This window comes from Peromyscus maniculatus, chromosome 20 (assembly GCF_049852395.1).
Source record: "Peromyscus maniculatus bairdii isolate BWxNUB_F1_BW_parent chromosome 20, HU_Pman_BW_mat_3.1, whole genome shotgun sequence".
In the NCBI taxonomy this organism is placed as follows: Eukaryota; Metazoa; Chordata; class Mammalia; order Rodentia; family Cricetidae; genus Peromyscus; species Peromyscus maniculatus.
This window is the reverse complement of record NC_134871.1, coordinates 18,106,965-18,129,888: the sequence shown is the minus strand read 5'-3', so window position 1 is coordinate 18,129,888 and position 22,924 is coordinate 18,106,965. Positions and strand designations below refer to the sequence as shown.

The 22,924-nt window shown below is 39.2% G+C and overlaps 1 protein-coding gene and 1 pseudogene across 9 annotated transcripts in view; one reads left to right on the top strand and one right to left on the bottom strand.

Moving 5' to 3' along the window:
- Nucleotides 1-5,157, bottom strand: part of Sybu (syntabulin) — a 110,902-nt gene extending 105,745 nt beyond the window's left edge. The window contains exon 1 of one of the 2 annotated variants that reach the window (XM_006978693.3): nucleotides 4,690-5,157. The gene's annotated coding sequence lies outside the window, so the exon portion shown is untranslated. The remainder of the gene's footprint in view (nucleotides 1-4,689) is intronic. The other variant, XM_015997404.3, reaches the window with a different exon arrangement.
- The window catches only part of LOC102914429 (nonsense-mediated mRNA decay factor SMG5 pseudogene), a 124,781-nt pseudogene that overhangs the window by 27,974 nt on the left and 73,883 nt on the right, over nucleotides 1-22,924 (top strand). The window lies entirely within an intron of this gene.

The following is a 22,924-nucleotide window of genomic DNA, read 5'->3' as shown; positions in this document are numbered from 1 at the left end:
ACAAATTGAGTTTCCCTGGGCGCAAGTTAAACCAAGGAAGTAAGGAGAAGGTTGGTTATTATTACCCTCTACCCCATTCTCTGTTCATCCTACAAAATATGTCACTCTGCCCCAGGGAAAGAAATGCACTGTTAGCAGGTTGAACATAAAGTGATTTTTATGGTTTTAAGTCAGGAAACTGTCTTTGGTTGGGTCATCAAAGGTTCATCATTTTCTGTGGGGAATAAGAAAGAATGTTCTCTTTTGAGATTAAATTCCTATTTTTATACATTCAGATTTTTTTTTGAGTAATAGATAGCTTCTCATTGTCTTTTCATTCCCTTTCCCACTTGCTGTTCAACTTAGAGGACCAAATCCATTTCATTCTGCTACCATTTATCACAGTCAATAATGAGGTTTAGCTAGCTAAACATTCAAGTGAAATATTATGATAATAAACATTATCACTGCTAATACAACTAATGTGAATAGTTGAAAAATCCAAAGTTTTGGGTTCCTGAAACATGTGATACAGTAAGACTTCATTTCAGAGTGTCAAGAAGATTAGCAAGCCATTTAACAGTGACTTGAAAAAATAGTAAGAGACCAAACCACATTCATTTTAATCATATTTGAAGGGAACAAAAATAATTTCCAAAGTTAAAACTGCAGAATACAGCTCATGAGTGAGGAGCTGAGCTAGGGTGGATATTAGTGTGAGCGAACTTAGTTCATTTGACAGCTGGATGATTACCGCCAGGCTTCAGAGTGCCATCTTTTACCAACAGGACAGAATCACAGCACCACTGTGAGCATCTCTAAAGAACCCTGGAGAAGAGAAAAGAGCCCCACTGCACCCCCAAAAAATCAAATGTTGAAAGGAAACATCTAATGTTGCTGCTTCAAAACTAAAGAAGGAACAACCACTAAAACTGTTGAGACTTACGTTTTTTAAATTTTTTTAATAATATTTAAATATTTTATATATTTTAATTTAATTCACTTCAGTCTTTAAATTTAAATTATTAAATTTAATATTCAATTAAATTAAAATTTAAATTCACCTAATTTTTTATTTAAATATTTAATTGTTTACATATCATATTTAAAATTTTAACTGGCAAGAAGTGCTTTCTGAGCAGTTAGTAAAGAAAACATTGGTGCTTAGACATCGGCTTTTGGTCCATACCTAGCTCATTTTGGAATAGCAGCAGATCCCCTCTGTAGAAAAGCCTGTGCCTTTGCCTATAACCTGCCAGGCCCTCTGAAGCTAGAAATTTTGATTTCTAAAAGCAAATTATCTTGATTTTTTTTAAAAAAAATTTAATTTCAACCTTTTATAAGTGAATGTCGTCCTGACTTTTAAAATGAAGTAAATACATTTGTGAAATGAATCTGGCCTGTAGGCTGTCTGTCAGCTTGGGGCATGTGGGAAAGCATATGCACTTCCGTGAGGAATCTGGAAAGTTTTACATGAGATTATTACTCAGAATTTCTGGTTGGGTGCCAGGACATGCACTGTGATTATGTGAGTCTGAGTCAATTTCAAAATAAGGATGCTTGAGTCTCTCTAATGCTGGGAGAGGCTAGGATAAAGCCCTTTCTGTGTTGGGATATAGCACAGAACTCTTCTAGTCACAAGGAGGCACTTTGCAAGACCAGATGAAAAGATAATGAGGAGTCAAATGCGTAGGGTAGTATTAGTACGTTCTCCTGCTTTTCTGTGTAACTAGGCTTCCCTCTCTCATCACTCCCTAAAGCAAGCCTCAAACCTTATATTGTCTCCCAGCGTGCCAAGTGCACAACTGCGGTTCACAGATGACTTTAGGTGATTCCCAAATAATTCTTTAAAAGTTACATATGCATTTTTCTACACAGTAGAAAAATTACAACATACAAAACCTGTCATTGGAATGGGTTTCATTTCATAGATAAAGTCTAATGGAAAACAGTATGTTTAAAATAATAGTAACAGTAGCTCTTATTCAGCAATGGTAGAAATTATAAAGGACACCAGTAAAACTGGCATTTTTGGAGTCCCATATTCTCTATGCAGAAAGCTTATGTAGAAACTTGTACATATGTACAAGCTTATTTATGTAGAAGCTTATGTAGAAACTTAGTGTTGCTAAGAACTTGCTCTACAGGATAACCAATTATTTAGCTTCCAGACTCCTTTAGAATTACATTTGAGTACTATGGGGCTTCTTCCATTGGTGGTCAATCTTCGAAAAAAGAGACTCCTTAAAAGGGCAGACCTTAAAAATCCAAATTTGATTTATATTCCTGATTTTCTTAAAGAGAGGATTATTTATGAACACACTTCCTTTCTATAGAAAATATGCCCTTCCTATCACTTCTGCAAGGTGCTGGCTCTGCATGCAGGTGCCCGAGGCACAGACCACACTTTGTTAAGATGAAAGCAAAGTTATGGATTTAGGGCCTCAGTATTTTCATGCATAAAAAAAATACCAGGAAAGAAAAACATCAAGCTGCTAATTTAATATAGCAAGCATTTCAGAGATTATTTGTTCCTCATATCCCCAAAATTTAGAGAAAAAAAACCCCTGCTGAAATTAGTATACATGGCTAATATACTGTTGAGTTATACTATGCAGTTTTCCTGCACAGGCAGTAATACCTAAAATGTGTATTTTACAATCTAATCTAATATCTTATATATGGAAAATTGATCTTTAACAATATCAGTAAAGAAGTATGCAAATATTAGTTTATATAACAAGTATTTTAAGTATATTTAAGTACTTTAGATAGCACATATATTTAAGTAAATCGCTTTGTGGATGCTCAGATTTATAAAAATAGGCAAAGTTGGAATTTGATGTACTTTTAAAATGACCTTAAAGAAAGGTTTCTATTGTGAAATAATTATAGACTCATAGGGAGTAGCAAAGAAAGTTACAGAGAGATCCCACGTACCCTCCATTTATCTTACAACTACATCCAAATCAGGAAATGGACATTGGTGTAGTATGTCTAAAGGTCTGACATTTTGTCATGTGTATAGATTTGTATAACCATCACAATCAAGATGCACAACCATGCCATCATCTCAGAGTTTACCCTCATGTTATACTTTTAGAATCATACTTCTCTCAAGTGTGGCTAAGCTCAGCAAATCACTACTAGTTTGTAAAATCACCCATTTACTAAAATACACATGGACCTCCTATGTCTGGGCTTTAGGGCATACTGGTTTGAAATTTGCCATTGGCTAATTATTCACACCTTTGATGATTTTTTCTGCCAGCCTCAGTTGCTCATCTACAAAACTGAAGTTTGGGCACTGTGATGTCTCATCTCAGCATGTAAAGTTGCTTGCCTCCAAGACTACTAACCTGAGTGTCACCCAAGACCCATAAGGTAGAAGGAGAGAACCAACTCCTAAAATTTGTCCTATGAACTCTACACAGGACCCACGAGACCCACGCACCTAAGTATGCATGCTTGTGCACACACACAAATAAATAAATAAATAAAAATATGAAATCGGGGCCCAATATTTTCAGAGGGGCAACACTTAATATATCTGATTGTTTAGTTTTATTAAGATATTACCTTAAAGACTTTAACTATAAAGTCCACATCAAGTTAATGAAATGCAATTTAATCAAAATTTGCATTGTAATAATATGCCGCTTTCAAAGTGACAAATGTACTAGTCTCTCAAATGCCACCTGGAGAAAACTTGGGCCAGAGAGCCTGCTTAAGCCCTTTCTGCCCCCAAGGTTCCCTTTGGGGTAGTAAAAGACACCATTTCCCTTCGATACATGATTAAACAACCTGGCCGGCAATTTGCTGCAGCAGATGCAGATTCTGAACTGCAGGGGTTCAAGTTTGGCTCTGCTCTAGAAAAGGACATTCAGGAGTAGAGTTGCCCATGCTCTGTGGTCACGAAGTAAGACGATGAGGAGGACCCTGACAATCAGCACTGGAGTCACTCACTTGTATCCACCACCCTGGAGAAGATAAGAACACCAGGGAACACTTGCCCAAGTGGCTTCTTCATTTGAAGAATTAGGTGTCTCCCCGACAAAGCAATCTAAGGTTCCAGATCCCTTCATTTGGCTGATTCTACCACCCATTCCCATTATATATTGACAGCTCTTGACACCACCCATTTTGACATGGTCTATCATTTTCAACCACATAGCCATGAAATCCAGATTCATCGTTTTCACCTCGGATAATCTTTATGAAAAAAAATCACCCAGGAAACACAAACATGAAGGGTATGCACTTGGGAACGTTCCATCCTCCAGAGGCCTTTTGGAGACACCTTTATTTCTTTTCTTTTCTTTCTTTCTTTCTTTCTTTTTTTTTTTAAACTGAACCTTCCTTTTCGAAAGGTGCCATTTCCAAGCCTGGCTTCTGAGAAATACCAGGCAAGGGGCATCCAAAACTGATGGCCAACATGCTGGTCTAGCCAACCTGACAGCTGCAGATTGCAGTCAGATTGTTTCAATAACCAATCACACAGGGCCACTTTCGCCTTGGTGTCCCTCTGTGGAGAGCACCCCCTGTGTCCAATTTCCTATGACCTCCTTGAGTTTCTCCAGAGCACCCCGAGTATCTCCTTCAACGAAAGGGGTGGTTCTGGGGTCAGTGGTCCTCTCTGACCTCCTCGAACCCAAGGCATTGGTTGCCCTTCTCTGCCCACAGGCACTGACATCAAAGCGTGCATCTTACCGTTTCCTTTGCAGACCGGGTCCATCGCGCTGTCCAGAAGGTGTCCCCGCGCGCCCTGGAGGCTGGGACCGGGCTGGGCTGCCGGCCTGCGACTCGGCGCGTGACAACCGGTTTGCGCTGGGGCTGGAGGAGCCGGACCTGGCCCGCTCCACCCGCGCCAGCCCGGCTAGCACACGTGGTGCGGCGGCAGCCGGTGCGCTCGGGTCCCCTCGGCCTCTTGGCTTCTGGAGCCAGCGCGGCGGCACCCGGGGCTTCGGAACACGTGGGGACACGCGCCGGAGACCGGAGACTCGGCACGGGTAGGTGGGGATGCAAAGATGCTGGCGACCAGAGGACCGATTATCCCCTGGCTTCTTCTCTGGGGCTCACAAACCGAAGGTCAGGCCGCTGTCACCAGGGCCTGTGTAGATCACAAGCTCAGGCTTCAGATTCAGCTCCCAGCGGGGTGTCGCACTGCAGTGTCTCTGGTTCCCGCCAGTTGGGGGAGCACCATCCAGGGCGGGAGATGGGTGTTTATTTGCAGGGCTGCAATGAAGCCCCAGGGGCGGCCGCGGGCCTGGGGCAGGAGTACTCTGACCCTGGAGAAGGAGCTGTAAAACCTTGGAAACCGCAGCAAGGACTTATGGTGGCGTTCAGGACAACCTGTCCTTGGAAAAATTCCACTATCAAAGGCTGCTTGGGATCTCCTAAGGAGACAACATTTATGCAGCTGCAGACCCTTTCCAAGTTCATCAACGAGCTTGCCTACTTCCTGCAAGCAAGGTGTCTAAGTGCTCAGATTTCTGACCTGGGGACATACATGGCCATTTACTTTCTGGTTCTTAGGAGATAATAGCATTAACAACAACAATAACAAATTAACTTCTTTAATAGCTAATGGAATAGAGATAGAATTTGTGCTGTTTTTAGGAAAGGCTGAAAAGACTCAGGATACTGAAGACAAATCGTGTTTTAATTTTCTAGTTGAAATGCAAAACTAGGCATCAACTTCTCTAACTGCCGCTCTGCAAAGGTGAGATTCTGAAGAGACCAATAGGAAGATGTTTGTTTTCACCAGAAATACTACAGTTCCAAGTAGTCCACCCCAAGCTTTGAAGTCCTCTCGAACTCTTCAGGACTAGTCCATTTGCTCCTCCTCTCATAAACTAAGAGGTAAATGGCATCCACCACAGCTGGCTAAGGAGTTCCAGGAGAGTTTCTTGCTGGTTTATGCTTAGTTTTACTCTGCATTTGTGCCTCTGGAGGAAGCCTTCTGTAAGAAAGGTTGTTTCTGCCTTGTCTCTTCCCAGCAGCTCTGGATAGCATCATAGTGCGTAGATTTCTGCCCATAGAGAATGTCATAAATCCCTTTCTCCTTTCCTACCCTCTCCTGTTTGTTCCCTTCCTCCACCTCTCTCTTTCCTGTTCAGTCTTGACCTTAATATGTCTTAGTATGCACTTTGCCTCACCTCCTCTACTCCTGTTCAGAATCCAACCTTTGAATTTAATCTTCTATTGGTTTTTAATGGATGGATCCGAGTCCCCCCTGTGGCTTTTGGTTAAAATTGCTGGTTGTCCTGCATTTCCTTCATCAGGCTGGCTTAGGTTCTTTCAGAACTGTGTCCTAGGAATTCAGTTTCCTCTGTCAACAGCCCAGCCCATCAGATGTGTCCCTTGAACTGCCTATGAGTCCTTTAAAGATCATTGTGGAGTTAGAAAAAAAAAAGTACAATAGAAATTTGGGTGATTATTTTTAAAGTGAAATAGCCTTGCCCTTACAATATAGATTCTACCTGTTTGGAAGGAAACATCACTGAATCTGTAGGCAGAAGATTGAACAATTAAGAACACAGAGTGTGGTATGTCGGGTGTGAGGGTTGGGGGTGAAAGCTTTAATGTGAGGAAAGAGAACAGGTGCTGACTGATGGGCAGCTCCAGACCAGACTATCCAGACTAGGGTTAAGCAGACTGGAAATAGAAAGGGAAAGGAAATCTCAGTAGGAATGCTTTTCATCAGAGTGGGCACAGTGCTGATTATACTGTGGAACCAGAGTGGAGGGCTGTCCAACAGTTTTGTTCCACATTTCTTGACAATGTAGTACATAGATATAAAAGGATCCTTTGAAACTGAGGATGTAGCAAATACCTGTAGCCTACCTTGAAGCTAAATCTTTATCATTTTTATTTGACTTTAATTTTTGACAGTTTCACACGTGTGATAAGATAAAAAGGTAGATTATTGAATCTATTATTAAAAGGCAACTACTAGTTTTAAATATTTTACATTGGGCTGGATTTTTGTATATGTATATGAATTATGTATATTGATACAAATTTGAGATTGATTTTGTTAGAAAATACTGTACATATATTTCTAATCTTGTGTAAGTTATGGTACCTACAACTCATTTAACAATGTGATGCAAATTGCTAGTTCTTAAAAGTTATTGTTACCAACTAATTAGGATATAAAGAAATGCAAGTTGGTAGTTAGTGATTACAATCAAACTTGTAGTCATATTAGGTATGTTTTCAAGGTCAAACACAAATATATATTAGATAAGCAGGTTTTCTTCAAACACTTCAGAGATCTACAGACTATGGCATTTATGATGTTTTAATAACATAGATTTTTTTTTAAATGACAATGAGACATGTCTGCTCCTGGCAGCACCAATTTACTTCAGAGATGATAGGCATCAAAGAAACTCCATGTAGAGTTCATTGTTTTTGGGGGGGGGCAATTTAGCCACTGGGCAAGAAAATGTCCTTGTTGCGACTGCTGACAGTATGCTGTCCAAATGGACAAGCAGGACACAAAAGAAAGGACTGCCAAACCTTGCCAAGACAAGGTAGGACAGCCCTTTAGAAAATCCTGCTTCACAGATGAATCTGTTAGGTATGCTAGGCCTGTAGGCCAAAGATGGATGCCCCAATGTTGCAGAGAAATCTTGAGTGACTCTCCAGGCAGTCTCTGTCATTTCTCACATTTTTTGGAAGTCGCTTGTTTGCACTTCCTGCTTACTTAGGTAATATTATTTCCTTCTCAGGTCTCTGAGGTAGTTGAAGATTAGATAGTTATAGTTACAGTTATAGTTTTTCTTGTTGACAAATTTAGAAAAGAAACTCTCTAAAGATGTGTAAAGTGTGTAAGTTTGAAAGACATCAAAAGATCGTTTTTTGGTTGGTAATACAAGTGATTAGGTACAACATTTTGGATTCACCAAAATAGGATAAATAATGTAGTATTTTCTTTGAATCTGTCAAATATTAATGGACTGGACATTGTTAATGTAATTCTTGACTGTATATATTGTATATACTTATTCTACTTATTGTATATAGTTTTTCTTATATTAGTTATGACCTTTTATTATTTTAGACAAAAAAGGGGAAATACAGTGATATATTGTGTATTCTGATAAACTTTTCTGAGGGTCAGAGGACAGAGCCAGCCACTACATTAGGCATAGAGGTCAGGCAATGGTAGCACACACCTTTAATTCTATCACTTGGGAGGCAGAGATCCTTCTGGATCTCTGTGGGTTCAAGGCCACACGAGAGAAATAGATCCAGGCAGTGGTGGCACATTCCTTTAATCCCAGCACTTGAGATCCCATGCCTTTGCTTGGGAAGCACACATACCTTTAATCCCAGGAAGTAGTATGGCAAGGCAGAGAAAGGTATATAAGACATGAGGAAACAGGAACTCACTCTCTTTAGGCTGAGGATTTCATAGAGGTCAGAACTGGTGGCTGGCTATTCTGCTTCTTTGATATTTCAACTTTCACCTTGATATCTGGCTCTGGATTTTTTATTAAAAGACGATCTAAGATTCCAACATTACATGTGAGTATAGTAGCTATGCATTTCCTGTCTTTCCTTTTACTCCCAAATTCATCTCTTTTGTTGTTATTATTATTACATATATATGCACCAACACATACATACATATGTGTGTATATATATATATATATATATATATATATATATATATATATATGCATACATGTATATATACCCTACTAAAACAACTAAGATTGACCACTTGAGATTGGATACCTATGTAGGAGGTCATCTGTGGAGGAAACTGATTTTCTTCTCAGCAGCCATTGAATACCTGTAGCATTTCATCTAGAAGTAGAACTACAGGGAATTTCCCCTGTCCATATTGGCATGCTAACTAGTAGTTAAACCTTTGAAATTGTTTTAATTCCTACTCATTGCATCAGCTTTCTGTAGGCCAGCATTTATTCAAAGTAACACACAAATGGAGAAGTAATTAGTACTCTTGTTTGAGAAGCGGGTAGTTTGGTCTCATGGGTCTTTTCAGTACTTGTATTAGTTACCTTTCTCATTGCTGTGGTAAAATACTCAAGGGGGGGCAAAACTTACAGGAGGGAGGATGTATTTGGGTTCACAGTCTGAGAGGACACCTCTATAACCAAGCACACACATTGGGGTGTGCTCTCACATTGTGTCTGCAGCAGGAGGCAGAGAGATGAGTATTTGCTCTCAGATTCCTTTCTCTTTTTCATTCAGCCTTGCATCCCAGCCCATGGAAATGTGCTGTATACTCAGGGTTTGTGTCACTCCTTAGTTACGTGTCTTCAGAAATTCCCTCATAGACTTGTCCAGAGGACTGTTTCCTAGCCGATTCCAAGTCCATTCAAATTGACCATTATAGATCAGCCACTGCAATACTCAAACTGGCAGAGGATCTCTTAAAGGTGTGCTGTGTTAGTGTCTTCTAAAAACCCTTCTGAAGATTGGAAAATAGTGTTAGAATTTCTTAAGCCATATATGCAATGGTTAATATTAGTTGAAATAATATTTTAGATAATTCCTGGTATATACCATGATTATAAAAATTTGTAATGCTATTGCACTTTATTCATAATAGATTTGTTAAATGAAATGTGAAACATGGCAAATCTGAAGAAATATCATAATCTCTGAGCCTGTAGCTCCTCATCTGTGAGGTAGGAAGTGTACAACATCTGGGAGTTTCAGGTGAATGTCAAAGGAAGCTACAGAAAAAAAAAGTGCTCTGAATTACAACTGCATGTGGTATTATCGTATAACAACTAAAGATACCCAAGTGGAAATCACATAGTGGATTGAGTGGGAAAAGAATATCCTGTAATTTAAGTCAGCTTTGCACATAGACACAGTTGTAGAATTTTTGCATGAATAGGAATTTATGGTTTTTTTTTTTTTTTTTTTGTCTTTGTGAGACAGGGTTTTTCTATGTAGTCCCAACTCTGTCCTGCAACTTGCTTTGTAGACCAGGCTGGCCTCAAACTTTAATTTGCCTCATTTTATATGTGAAGAAACAAATATCCATAAGTTGTCTACGATCTAATTATAATATCGAAGAATACTATTGAAAATTCTGTAATAAAAAGGTGAAGCTACCAATGATAAATGAGGCCACAAATTTGAAAGAAGCATGGGGAGGGATGTTTAGGAGGATTTGAAGGGAGGGATAAGTATTGTAATTATATTATATATTATTATTATTATATGATGGTGGTTATATTATTATTATTTTATATATTTAATTATATCATATATTATTATTATATGATGGTGATTATATATTATATTATATTATATTATATTATATTATATTATATTATATTATATTATATATACTATATTAAATCTCAAAATTATTTTTAGAATGGTGGTGCCATGGAAAGTAGCAGTAAATTTATTGAGTGACTATTATATGGCAGCTAGTTGCTAGAAATACAGTGAAGTATAAAATGATTACTATGCCTACCTTCTAAAACCTGATGCCCTAAGAAAGAGAGCTAATAGTCATTTTAACCACCAAGTGTCTTAAAGTTTTGAGAATTGGAGACATAGTAATGAGTTCAGAAGCTAAATGTGATGAGAAGTGAAAATATTTCAGAAGTCAAGCTGACAGGATTTACTGGTTGTTTGAATGAGAAGTCGATGGGGACAAAGAGTCAAGAATATCAGACTTTGGGCCTGAACAATCACTCTGGAGCTGGGTTGTAGTGATGGTTGGTATGGGGATGAGAACAATGATTAGTTTTTTTTGTTTGTTTATACAATATTTTAAATAATAATCAAGCACCACAAAGGGATTTTTGAGTAGGAGTCTGGAGCTCAAAGGAGACTCAGTAATGTTGGGAATCTGTACTTGAGAACTGTATTTGAATATGGGATTCCACTGTTGGTAGTTGGGTCTGCTGTATAATTGTAACAGCCTCCTGTTATCATCATGTTTGGTCATAATACACAGTTTTGGGCAAAAAGGTGGATGCAGATAGTGCAGTAGTTTTATGTAAGAGAGGAATCGACTTTATCAAATTGGAGTCAATGTCTTTAATACTTTTATGCCAGGCATAGCAAGCGAGTAATGCACTAAGGTACTGTTGACCAAGAGGTCAGCACAATAGCAAGTTTCTAAGTTATGGAGGCAAGAGATCAGGGCTGTGCTCACCATGCTGGCATGGCATTATATGTCGTGATCAGGACACTATTGAGTAGGTTAGCCATAGTTATAAAAGTTGTTATAAAAGTCTTTACATGATGACAGAGCACCGGTGTTCCTTTCACAGTGTGACTAATACAGAGACACAGATATAGAGAGCAGTACTGATAGTACAATGCCAACAGGTGAATGAAACCCTGGAGAGGACAGTTGTGACTTTTTAAAAAGTAGACTGTGATAAACAAGGCTCATCTAGTGATGTGGCTTCAAGATGTGTGTATTTAGAAATTTAACAAACTTCTCCTGTGACTAATTTGGATACTCTGTTGCTAGAGAGACTAAGAATTAGGGGACTTAAGAAAATAATGTTTGGGAATCCTTACCATTGACATTTCCTCTTATTATTTATGTCATGTCTCTGCTACCTTGCACAGTGTCTGGCACAGAAAGTGATGGTTATTTCTGTGTCACACTGACTATTTGACACCTTAGCGCAGCAAGTCTTTGCCTTGCATTATGTTTTTCTTTAAATTATTGTGTAACAACATTTATTCAGTCCTTGTATACTGTTATTGTCTCTTGAATACAGTAGGTACTTAACGAAAATTGACTCTATCAGGTGTTTTAAAATGTGAGAACTCATTATCTCAGAGCAGAGGACTGCCTGAATTCCTGGGAAGGTACCTTTTGCCCCTGAAGGTAGCACATTATTAATCTCTGCCCAAAATTATGTAAGACCATGGTTGAGTAGCTGAGACTTTAAAGGAGTTATGGAAGTCAGTGAGATGAAACTCATGAGGATGCTTTAAAATCACCAAAGTTCTTGGCCAATCTAAGTTGTAATTATTATCCCTTCCATCAAATTCCTTTGTATCAAGAACGTTGTCACCTACCTTGGTTTCTTTCATTATTGAAAATAGGGTTTTGTTTTGTTTTGGTTGTTGTTGTTTTTCAAGACAGGGTTTTTGTGTGTTGCTTTGGAGCTGGTCCTGGATCTCGCTCTATAAACCAAGCTGGCCTCAAACTCACAGAGATTTGCCTGCCTCTGACTCCCAAGTGCTGGGATTAAAGGCATGTGCCACTACTGCCTGACGAAAATAAGTTTTTCATACAATATATTTTGATTAGCAATTTCTCTCCTCCTACCCTTTCCAGTTCCTCCCACATCCCCTCCCATCTGGATCCACACCCTTTATGTCTCTCCTTACAAGACAAACAGACATCTAAGAAATTATAATAAAGTACAGTAAGATAAACAAATCAGAATAGGACAACACAAACAGGAAAACACAAGAAACACACATAGATGCAAAGACACATAAGCTCACTCATACAGGAATAAAAACCACAAAACTAGAAGCCGTAGTATATACACAAAGGACTTGTAAGGTGGGAAAAAAATGCCCTGACAACATTATGAGACAAAGAACCCCCAAAGATGCTGCTGAGTTCATTTTGTGTTAGCCATCTACTGCTGAGCATTAAACTTACCCTTAAGAGTAGTTTTTTTCTTCCATGAAACTCCCATGGAGAAAACTAATTTTTCACGAGCAAGTGTGTTCTTCCATTCTGGGGAGAGCTAATCACCAACCCTTTACATGTGGAAGCTTGTGGCGAGAGTATACTTAACAAGTCTTTCAGGGTATGAAGCTTCTAAGGGCAGGGTATCAAATAAGTTAACTCCATCCTCTCTATTCAAAGCAGCCAGTTGCCAGAGAAGCAAGAAAATATTAGTGTTAGTCCTTAGAAGCTCAAAGGTGTCCTCACATGCTTCCTTGATGGAGTTCATGGCTGGTCCCTGTGACTGATTGAATCAATACTCTAGTAGAAACTACTTGCCATATTTGGTAACAACAAATTTGTAAGTGTGTGTGCATTAGATTTAATTACATATTTATTTAAGATATATACACATGCAGGTTGTGTATGGATATGGAGATGTATTATATGTAAGGTAGTATTTGTTTTCAAGTTGTGTGTGTCCATGTGTATGTTTTTCTATGTATATGTCTGTTTATGCAGGTGAGATAAAGAAAAACCAAGGGAGTATTACAATCATATTTTTAGGTCTGGTTTTGGCATTAAAATTGACAATAAAAGCTGAAAAGATTTTAAAGAATAATATATACTATATAGATCTCCTATTTCTAAGCAATTATTACAAGCAGCCTCCCAGGTCAGTCACCAGACTCTGCTGCTATTTTACTTATAGGGAGACCCAACTTGGAGTCTTATCTCTTTGGAATTGGCTAAGAGCCTAAACTATTTGGATATATTAACAGATACAATAAACTGAGCATTACAGCTAACTGAGATTTTAATATAATTCCCAATGATGGAAGTATCTGTAGTGCTTTGGAATGGTGGCCCAGACTCATGCCTCAGAATCTCACTCAAGTATTTCATGTCCTAAATGAATTTTCCCTTCTCAAAAAGATCGTTTGTGTGTAGAACATCCACTAAGATTCTAGAGAGTGCTGGCTGCTACATACAGAAACCCCTGAAGTCTCAAAACTTACAAGTGCTTCTCTTACATGCTCCACAGTGCTTTTAGACCCCTCTTTCAGAATTCATCTCATATTTTGCTGTCATTGTTACTACCTCTGACTGAAGTAGAGTTCTGTAGGAGAGATTGAATCGGTCTTTCTGTCCCTGTTGGTTAAGGTAGGGATTGATAAACCTTTTTTTGTAAAAAAAAAAAAAAAAAGACAATAGACATTTCAGGACCTGTGGACCATATAGTCTCTGCCACAAATGCTAAGCTTGCAATTGAAATGTGAAAGCTACTGTTGATAATATGAAAGTGAAGACATATACCTGTATTCCAAACATTTCCATTTTCAAAACAAGGCAGTAGGTTAGAGCTTCCCTATCATTTGTTGCCATGTAAATGTTAAATAGATTTTTTTTGTTCCTCTTGATTTTGAGACATGGTTTTGCTATGTGGCTTGGGCTACTGTGGAACTCACAATCTTCTTGCTTGGCTGCTCTGGGATTAGACACCTAGATTTTGTAGGTTTCTTTCATTTTGATATGAGTAGTGGTGTTTTAGTTTTGTTGAGTGAATAAGTGAAAGCATGATGCAGTCTGACGACTTTGGTTCTTTTATGAAAATGAAGGAAATAAATAGAGTATGGAAAGTCCTGTGAAGAACCATGGGCAGTGAGTGATTCTAGAAGTTCAGAGAACATCATTCTCATCTAAGAAGAAGCGGGGGGGGGGGGGGGGGGGGGGTTGAAAGGGTTTCCAGGAAAAGGCAGATTCTGAGTCCCGTTGTGAAGAAGAACTAGAGGTTATATGCTTATGATTAGAGGGAGAGGGGGTGCTGCAGGCGGAGAGTGCATTGCTAAGTACAGGAGCGTAGAGGCAAGCACAGAGCTACATAACAAACCTGGAGAACTGCAGAGAATTTAGGATGGGAACCGTAGTTCTAGAAGGCAGGGTTGCAGGTTACTCCTGTATTAGTGTTCCGGTAATCTTGTCCATTTTTATCTGGGGCCAAGAGAGTTGTCCTTTTTATCTTTATTGTTTCTCTCCTTAGTAGGTAAACCTGCTCACGTGTCCTATATTAAAGCCAGCGCTTCCGTTGTTGCTACCCCGGCCACATCATGACCACATTCATCTTGACTGACTCGTGCTACCCCTTATGTTGTCACTCATACCACCCCCCCCCCCGCCCTGACTCCAATTCCTCAGCTACCATAGCTACAAGACGGCAGTGGTCAAGTTGGTGGAGGAGGGGGAGGTAACGGCAGAAGTTGAAGACATGCTGGTCTCGGAAGTGTGCGGGCAGTGGTGAGGAAGGTGGCAGGAGTGGCTGTTGGGGGATACCTTTCTGCTCACTGTCAATATCTGTTGTTCCCATTGGTTAATAAATAAGTTGCTTTGGCCTATGGTGAGGCAGCTTAGAGGCAGGCGGGAAACCCAAGGAGAGAGACAGGAAAGAGAAAGGTGGAGTCTGGAGAGACGCCAGCCTGCCACCGCCACCCAAGGAGCAACATGCCAGCAGACCTGTAAAGCCATGGAACACATGGCAAAACATAGATGAATAGAAATGGGTTAATTGAAGATATTAGAGCTAGCAAGAGGCCTGCCATGGGCCACACGGTTTGTAAATAATATTAAGCCTCTGAGTGATTATTTTATAAGCAGCTGTGGGACCGCAGGGCCGGGTGGGACCGGAGAAAACTTTCGGCTACAGGTGGTAGTGGAAGAATTGGAGTCAGTGCAGGCAGTGAAGTTAAGTGATGCCAGAAAGGTTCTCTCTTGTATTTTCAACATTGGTCTAAACCCAATTTATTTAGTGACATTTAAGAGATTGGGTTTTATTAGTAGATAGGAAAAATTGTAATTAGAACTCGTTAATGTACTACCACTTCACTTAACATGAAATTAAAATGAGAATAAAAAGACCAGCAAAAAATAACTATTTCAGATCAACAAGTACAAGTGAATGGTCACTACACCACGACTCAGCCGAAATCCTCTCCAGGTAATAGCTTTCTAAGCATATTCATTTTGCTTACTCCCTTCCCAGGTCCCCTTTATGGCTTTCTCTCCCTTTTTGGAGGTGACCATTAACTCCAGTGTTCCTCTTTCTACTTGTCACACTGTCTTCCCCTCTTCCTCCCATAAAGCTTCATTTCTGCCCATGTCAGGTGGGTCCTTTTCTAGATTCCTGACCTGTTCCCATATTTGTATTTACCTGGATAAGCACATTTAACAGTTAGGGCCTAGGATCCACATATAAGAGAAAAAACATATTATATTTGTCTTTCTGGGCCCTAGTTACATTGAGTGATATAATATTTTCCAGTTCCAGTCATTTTCATAGAAATTTCATTTTTCTTTATGGCAAAATAAAATTCCATTGTGTGTATGTACCACGTTTTCATTATCTATTCCTTTGACAGGCATCTAGCTTAATTTCATCTCCTGCTCTTACAAAAGAGTAGCAACAAGCACGGTTATTCAAGTATCTGTGGTAGAACACAGAGCCCTCTGGGTACGGGCCCAGAGGTGATAAAACTCTATCATATGGTAGTTGTAGTTTTAGATTTTGAGAACCCTCCATACTGAGTTTCACAGTGGCTGCAAAGTTCACACAGCCACCCACAGTGAATGGGAGTCCCTCTTGTCCCATATCCGTATCTTCATTTGTTTTCCTGATGATGGCCATTCTGACCAGATGAGATGGAATCTCCAAATAGTTTTAATTTGCACTGTTTGATGGTTAGAATTATTGAACACCTTTTAAAGTGCTCACTGGCTGTTTGTAGTTTTCTTTGGGGAACTATCTGTTCTGACAGTTGGCCCCTTTATTGTTTGGAGGTTTTGTTTGTTTCCTGTTTCATTTTGGCTGTTCTCTGTAATGTCTACATTGCTTTGTAATGTCTAAATATTAACTTCCTGTCTGAAGTATAGCTGACAGATTTCCCCCTCATACTATTTGGTATATTCTGTTCATAGTTCTTTTGCTGCACGCAATCTTTATACTTTCATGTAATCCCATTCCTCAGTCTTGAGTTTATTTCCTGTGCTCCCGGGGTTCTACTCAGAAATGTGTTGTCTATATCTTATGCTTTGGAACGCTTACACCAGCTTATTTTTAACTAGAATTATCACTCTAACTTGCATGATATGTGTATGTTTGAATTTATGTGTGCTCCTTAGCATCCGTATGTTTTTAAAATTCTATTTCTCATTGTAGAATTTTATGTATTCCTTGACAATTTAATACATTGTATACATTGTGCTTTGGTCACTGTGGCTCCTCCCTCCTGCTTCCTGTCCCTTTTCACCTGACTTCCTGTCCCTTCCTTTTCCTTGATAACCCACATTTTAACAAGGACTGCCATTGTTGGTCCTTTGTCAGTAGTTTGAGCTTTTCAGTCTTCTTCATCATGCAACACATATAGCAATCCTACTGAATTACTTTTCCACAAGAATTCTACTCGACCACCATTCTGTCTTTGTACATGGTATTTCTCCACAGTGGATAATATTATGTCCCCATGATCGCTGGTGAGCTCTTTAATGCTTCACTTCCACTGAGAAGTGTTCTTAGTAATCTAGTACTAGCTATATCTTCAGATTTCCTACATCATACTGGGATGTATCTTATCCTTGTTGTCCTCTATTAGATAATATGGTCATTAGGGACTCTGCCGTGGGGCTTGACAAACAAAGGAATTCAGTTATTGCCATTTCATCAAAATGAACAAATGAATCCATGAATGAAAGGACTGTTTTCATTTTCTTCTAAAAAATATGCATTATGCTAACATAATTTAGGCATGTGTCATAATTTCTTGCTTGGTAAGTTTCTGTTTGAGTCATAAGCATGGTTTCCCGGGGTCTTTGTGTCTTGGTCAGTATCTACATTTTCACCAGAGACCTTATGCTATCCCTGCTCCCATCAGCTTAGCCTTCTCTGTTTCCATGCATTTTTTTTTTTTTTTTTTTTTGCTTCCACCTACAGGCCTAGACTGGTTCCTGCTAGAGCAGGAACTCTGTAAGAAGCTTCCTGCCAGGGGCTGATGATTGCCTTGGAATCAAGCACTCCCTTGTACCTGTTCTGCTCACCTTACTTGCAGATCACCTGGTTCCTGCTGCCCTGCCTCAGCTTTTTACCACCTGCCTTGCCTTCCAGCCCTGGGAACCTCCACTTCATCTCTACCTCCCCTCTCACTCATCAGCTGTTTGCGCTGAACATCCACGTAGTCATTGATACGTAAATCTATTTTCCCTTTTTGTCTTGGTTTCTGGCTATTGGCAGCATCACGACCTTTGGCCCCGTTGTGTGACTGAAATGTGGGCTATGTAACATCGTTACTTTGGATCACTTTACCTGGTTCCCTCCACCGGAATTTGTCTTGTCTAGTATCACCTCTGGCTGTGAGCCACGTCTGGCCATATTGTTTAATTTGAACAGGAGTACCATTTGTATTACCTCATGATGGTGGAGGCTGAGGTGCAGAGAAGACAAACTCCAGCTCAGCAGCTGTGCTTTTTAAGCGAAACTGACCCTAATGAATTGAAAGGCAGTGTTTAATCACACGTTCTTGATTGTGATTGTGCCTCTGAATTACCCCGGAGCCTGAGGTAAATACAGACACATGGGTCTTGTTACAGAGAGGATGAATTAGAATCTTGAGATGGGTCTTGGCACATGTATTTTCAAAATTTTTTATAATGTATCTTGAGGTAAAACCTGCCCTGCAATTGAGCTGTTAAGCCAGTAAATACCTGAAATACTGTACAATATAATGACAGTGAGCCTCCCATTAAATGCTAGCAGTCATTGCCATCTGTGTACCAAATGGTAAGTCCTCTACATCTAGTTTCTTACTTATTAATCATTGAGTCAATACCCACCATATACTCTACATAAAGAGGATGAATTTGACTTAATTAGAAAGAGGCTAAATTACCAAGTTAAGTTAACAGTTCATTGCTGTTACTATTTCTAGCCACTTCCTAGCCACATGATGATGCAGCAGTCAGGCAAAATGCTTAGTCACTCTAGGGCCTTACGTCCTGCATAATCCAGATGCAGCATGATCATGTAATCTGCACATAGTGTGATCATGCAATCTATTCGAATGTGTGATGCCCATATATGCATTCGCGAGGTGACCTATAAAAGCAGGCTCCAACCCTCCCCATTCTCTTTTGCACCTTTCTTTTCAGTAGGCCTATCCACATCTACCCCCCCCTTTCCCTTACCTAATAAAACTCTTATAGTGGGTTCCATTGTACCTCATGTTTTCTCACGCCCAGTTAATAATGCTGGCAAATAAATAACAATTGCACAATAGGAATTTAAATCCAAAATTTTTTTATACTTAAGTCTTGTGCTATAGGACACATCAGTATCCCAATACTCATATATCAAAATACACAGTGTACTGTAACTATCAATGTATCATTTCACTAATAGAGTTAATATGTTCATCCAATTGTCCTGTTTGAGGATTCTTATAGTTTTATTATTGCCTATAAAATAAAGTAAATTTGTCTTTTTAATGGTAGTATTTAATATTTCTTAAAATTTGTCTTACAACTGCCTCTCCAGTGCTGGCTCCCTCTTTATTTCCTCTACCATCCTGCTGAATTTTCCATCATTTTTGTGAGGCAGCGTCTTAGTCACTGTTCTATTGCTGTGAAGAGACTCTTAGGAAAGAAAGCACTTAATGCGGGGTTTACAGTCTCAGAGGCTTAGTCCATTATCACCATGTCAGAAAGTATGGCAGCACACATGGCTTCATCCTGTCATTGTCCAGTTCCAAGTTAGAGAGAGAGAGAGAGAGAGAGAGAGAGAGAGAGAGAGAGAGAGAGAGAGAGAGAGAGAAAGAGAGAGAGAGAACACACACTGGACCTGCATTGGGCTTGTGAAACCTCAAAGCCCACCTCCAGTGACACACTTCCTCCAACAAAGTCATACCTCCAATAAGGCCATGCATCCTAATCCTTCTAATCCTTTCAAAGAGTGCCACTCCCTGGGCACTGAACATTCAAATAAATGAGCCTATGGGGGCCATTCTTATTCAACCACCACAGGCAGCAAGCTGAAACAATGACATGTCTTTGCATTACTGTTTGAAGGTCATTGGTGGACCACACTAATTCTCCTTCCCAGACTGTATCAACTGAAAATGACTCATGATGGTGATGGCTCCATAGATGAACTTCATTATAAGCTAAGTTGAATTGCAGCAGTGGCTTGGATCCAGTGTCTGTGACCCTGAGCTTACCACCTAGGCATAGGTGCAATTCTTGAAGGAATGTGGGCTCCAGTGACCCTCAGCCCTGGCATTGAGATCTTGCCAGAAAATTCCAGCACACTTTGGGAAGTGAGCTCTTGGGCTGAGGCTGTTATTGAGATGCTCCAGATCCTATAAGCCTCATGCCTGCAGGGTGGAGGGGACAAGCAGTAAGAATCCCTGCCTTATGTTTGGAAGGGAGCAGATGACTTCCCCCACATGTTTCCTATTCAGTTTACCCTTCTTTGATTTCACCATCAGCCTATGTGCTGCTTCCTGTTAATGCTTCTGTTGTGTGTTATGTAGAATATTCAGCTCCGCTCTCTCTACCCAAAGCATTCAGTTCATACCTGATATGATGTCCATACACATAGATGCAAATTCTTGTAAGTTCTTTTTTTATTCAAAATATTTTTTCATACAATATAATCTGATCATGGTTTCCCTTCTCCCCACTTCTCCTCTATCCTCCCCACCTCCTCATTCACCCAACTATATGAAGTCTTCCACTCTTTATTTAGAAAACAAACAGGCAAACAAAAGAGAATTAAACAAAGGAAAAGCACAAGAAACACACACATACACATACACACCCCACATGTTATTGTGTACTGTCTGATATCTAAACTTTCCTGAGGCCAGAGTGTCATCTCATAGAACCTTTAGAGTAAAGCTCAGAGTGTTTTCCCCTCATAAGCCTCAAGAGTGCTCTGCAGAGCCTGGCATTTCCAAGCTGCTTGTCCTAGATGGAGCCTCCACCTAGAAGTAGCCCAGGATGTGGAAGGATTAAGTTAAAGCAGATCATTTCATGGAATGGTGGTGATTGACTGCTGTTTTGTTTCAAGGGGTTGTTTTAAACATACAGCAGAAGATGCATACATGTTAAGAATAGGACAAGTTTGGTAAAATCAATGCAAGGTCACCACCACATGACAAACAAAGAAATACCTAAATGTCAAACAAAAATTACTGCATTAGGAATCAGTAAAAATCCTACAGGTTATAAAGAATTGATCTTATGAAATATATTCATATACTTTTGAAAATATCACATATAAAAAGGTGAACCATTGATATAAATAGTCACATGTATTTTTAGGCATTAGTTTAAAGGAGAATAACACACTTATAAAACCCATATTTTAGTACATGGAAGCATAACTTTTTTTCAGAAATACTCATTTTAACCTTCACAGTTATTTTATAGATCCTTCACTTTTTTCAGACTGATTTTATTTTAAAAGTTAAAACTTCTTGATCTTTAGGAATAAATTTAAGCTAGTACATGGCCCTATTAGGTATTAGTGTATGAAATAATTAAAACACATTGGATTAGAATTGGTATGTCTATTTTTCCCATTTGTCAGTTTAATTTATCTCATTCTTGAAGTGGCCAATGAAATTGCTCAGGATTAGGTTGTCGTGTTCCCCGCACAGTCTTCCGTTACTTTTAGTTTCAGGAACAGAATTTCAATTATTTTTTTCCTCCACAAATATCATTATATTTTCTTTTACATAAGGCATAATATGCTAAGAGGAAACTAAGCATAACATGAAGATCTTTATTTCCTGGATCCTAGTGAGGGTAAGAGAATGTGGTAAGCCGCCATGTTTGATACACGTGAGAGAATGAATTAGCGTTACTAGTACAGCTGTGTTGCAGGTGACTGGCCATTCTGTTCTTTGTGTCTTCCAACACCCAGCCTATTCCCTCCTAGGAGACACGCTGAACTTTAGTTAATGAGTGAGCTAGCCAGTGAACCACAGAGCAGTGGCAGGGCAGCATATATGATAACAGCTTTTTAATTATGAAAAGCTGTTTAGAAGATGAATAAACAGATGCAGTCAGCTCCCAAATTAAGTTCTTCCCAGCAGTCAGAGGCCTTCTGTTGCCTCCGCCCAGTAACTTTTCTCCAAAATTAACTATCACCTTGACTTATAACATTAGACATTTGATTCTCTGTTTCGTGAGATGGGACCATTAAAGGTCTGGTCTTTGCATCTCAGGTCTGCTGTATAAGCTATATGAAATGAATTCATGGGAAAGGGTGTAGCTATTATTTACTCACAGACATATAGTCATGTTCTTAATATTGAAACATATTTTTTATCTTTAGTTCAAGATGGGCTTTTTCACAAAATTACATATTAATTTTAATGACCAAAAAGCCATATTAGAAATTAATAAATGGGGAGAAATAAAAACTTGTCTTTATAGGTTTAATCTATATTCATAATTACAATAACCTTTCTTCTGAGCTAAGGTTATAACTCAGTGGAGTGCCTAATGTGAAAGAGCCCTAGCATTGACTCCAACTCCACATAAACCAAGCATGGTGGTGCAGCCTGGGATGCCAGTAATCAGGAGGAGAGCGCCCATGAATCAGAAGTTCCAAGTCATCCTCAGGTATATATTGAGTTTAATGCCAGCTTATATGAGATCATGTCTCAATGAATAAAGTAAAACATAAATTTACTTTCTGATGGAATAGTTAATACTAGTCTCATAAAATGAAAAGATTATTATTTTATGTTATTCTTCCTAAAATGATGGCATGCTTTAAAGCATTGTAAAAGCAGACGATGAAATTCTACATTGTCCTGGAAGAGGTTTATTATTCACTGATATGTGGATAAATACCATCTGGAATATGTTGCTCCAAGGGTCAAATTGGGTGAAATTAAAAGACTACAAGTTGTAGCTCATTATTAGGAAGAAATGGGGAGAAAGCTGCAGAATATCAGTCTTGCTTCAGAAGGCTGCATCACCTAATGTTAAAGGTAATCACATGGAGATTTTCATGGTGGGTCACCAGACACAACCTCTCACAGTACCTCCCAGCCTTCCTTCTGCTCTGCCTTGCTATGGAGCATTTCATATATTATGGGCATAATTCTTCCCTTGTTAGTGAGACCCTCCCAACCTTAATTCTCTTGAGATTCTTGACCTGGGCACAGAAAATCCCACATTTAGCTTTGTAGGTCACCCCATTTGAGAGAGTGCTGACATAAAGGGGACTTT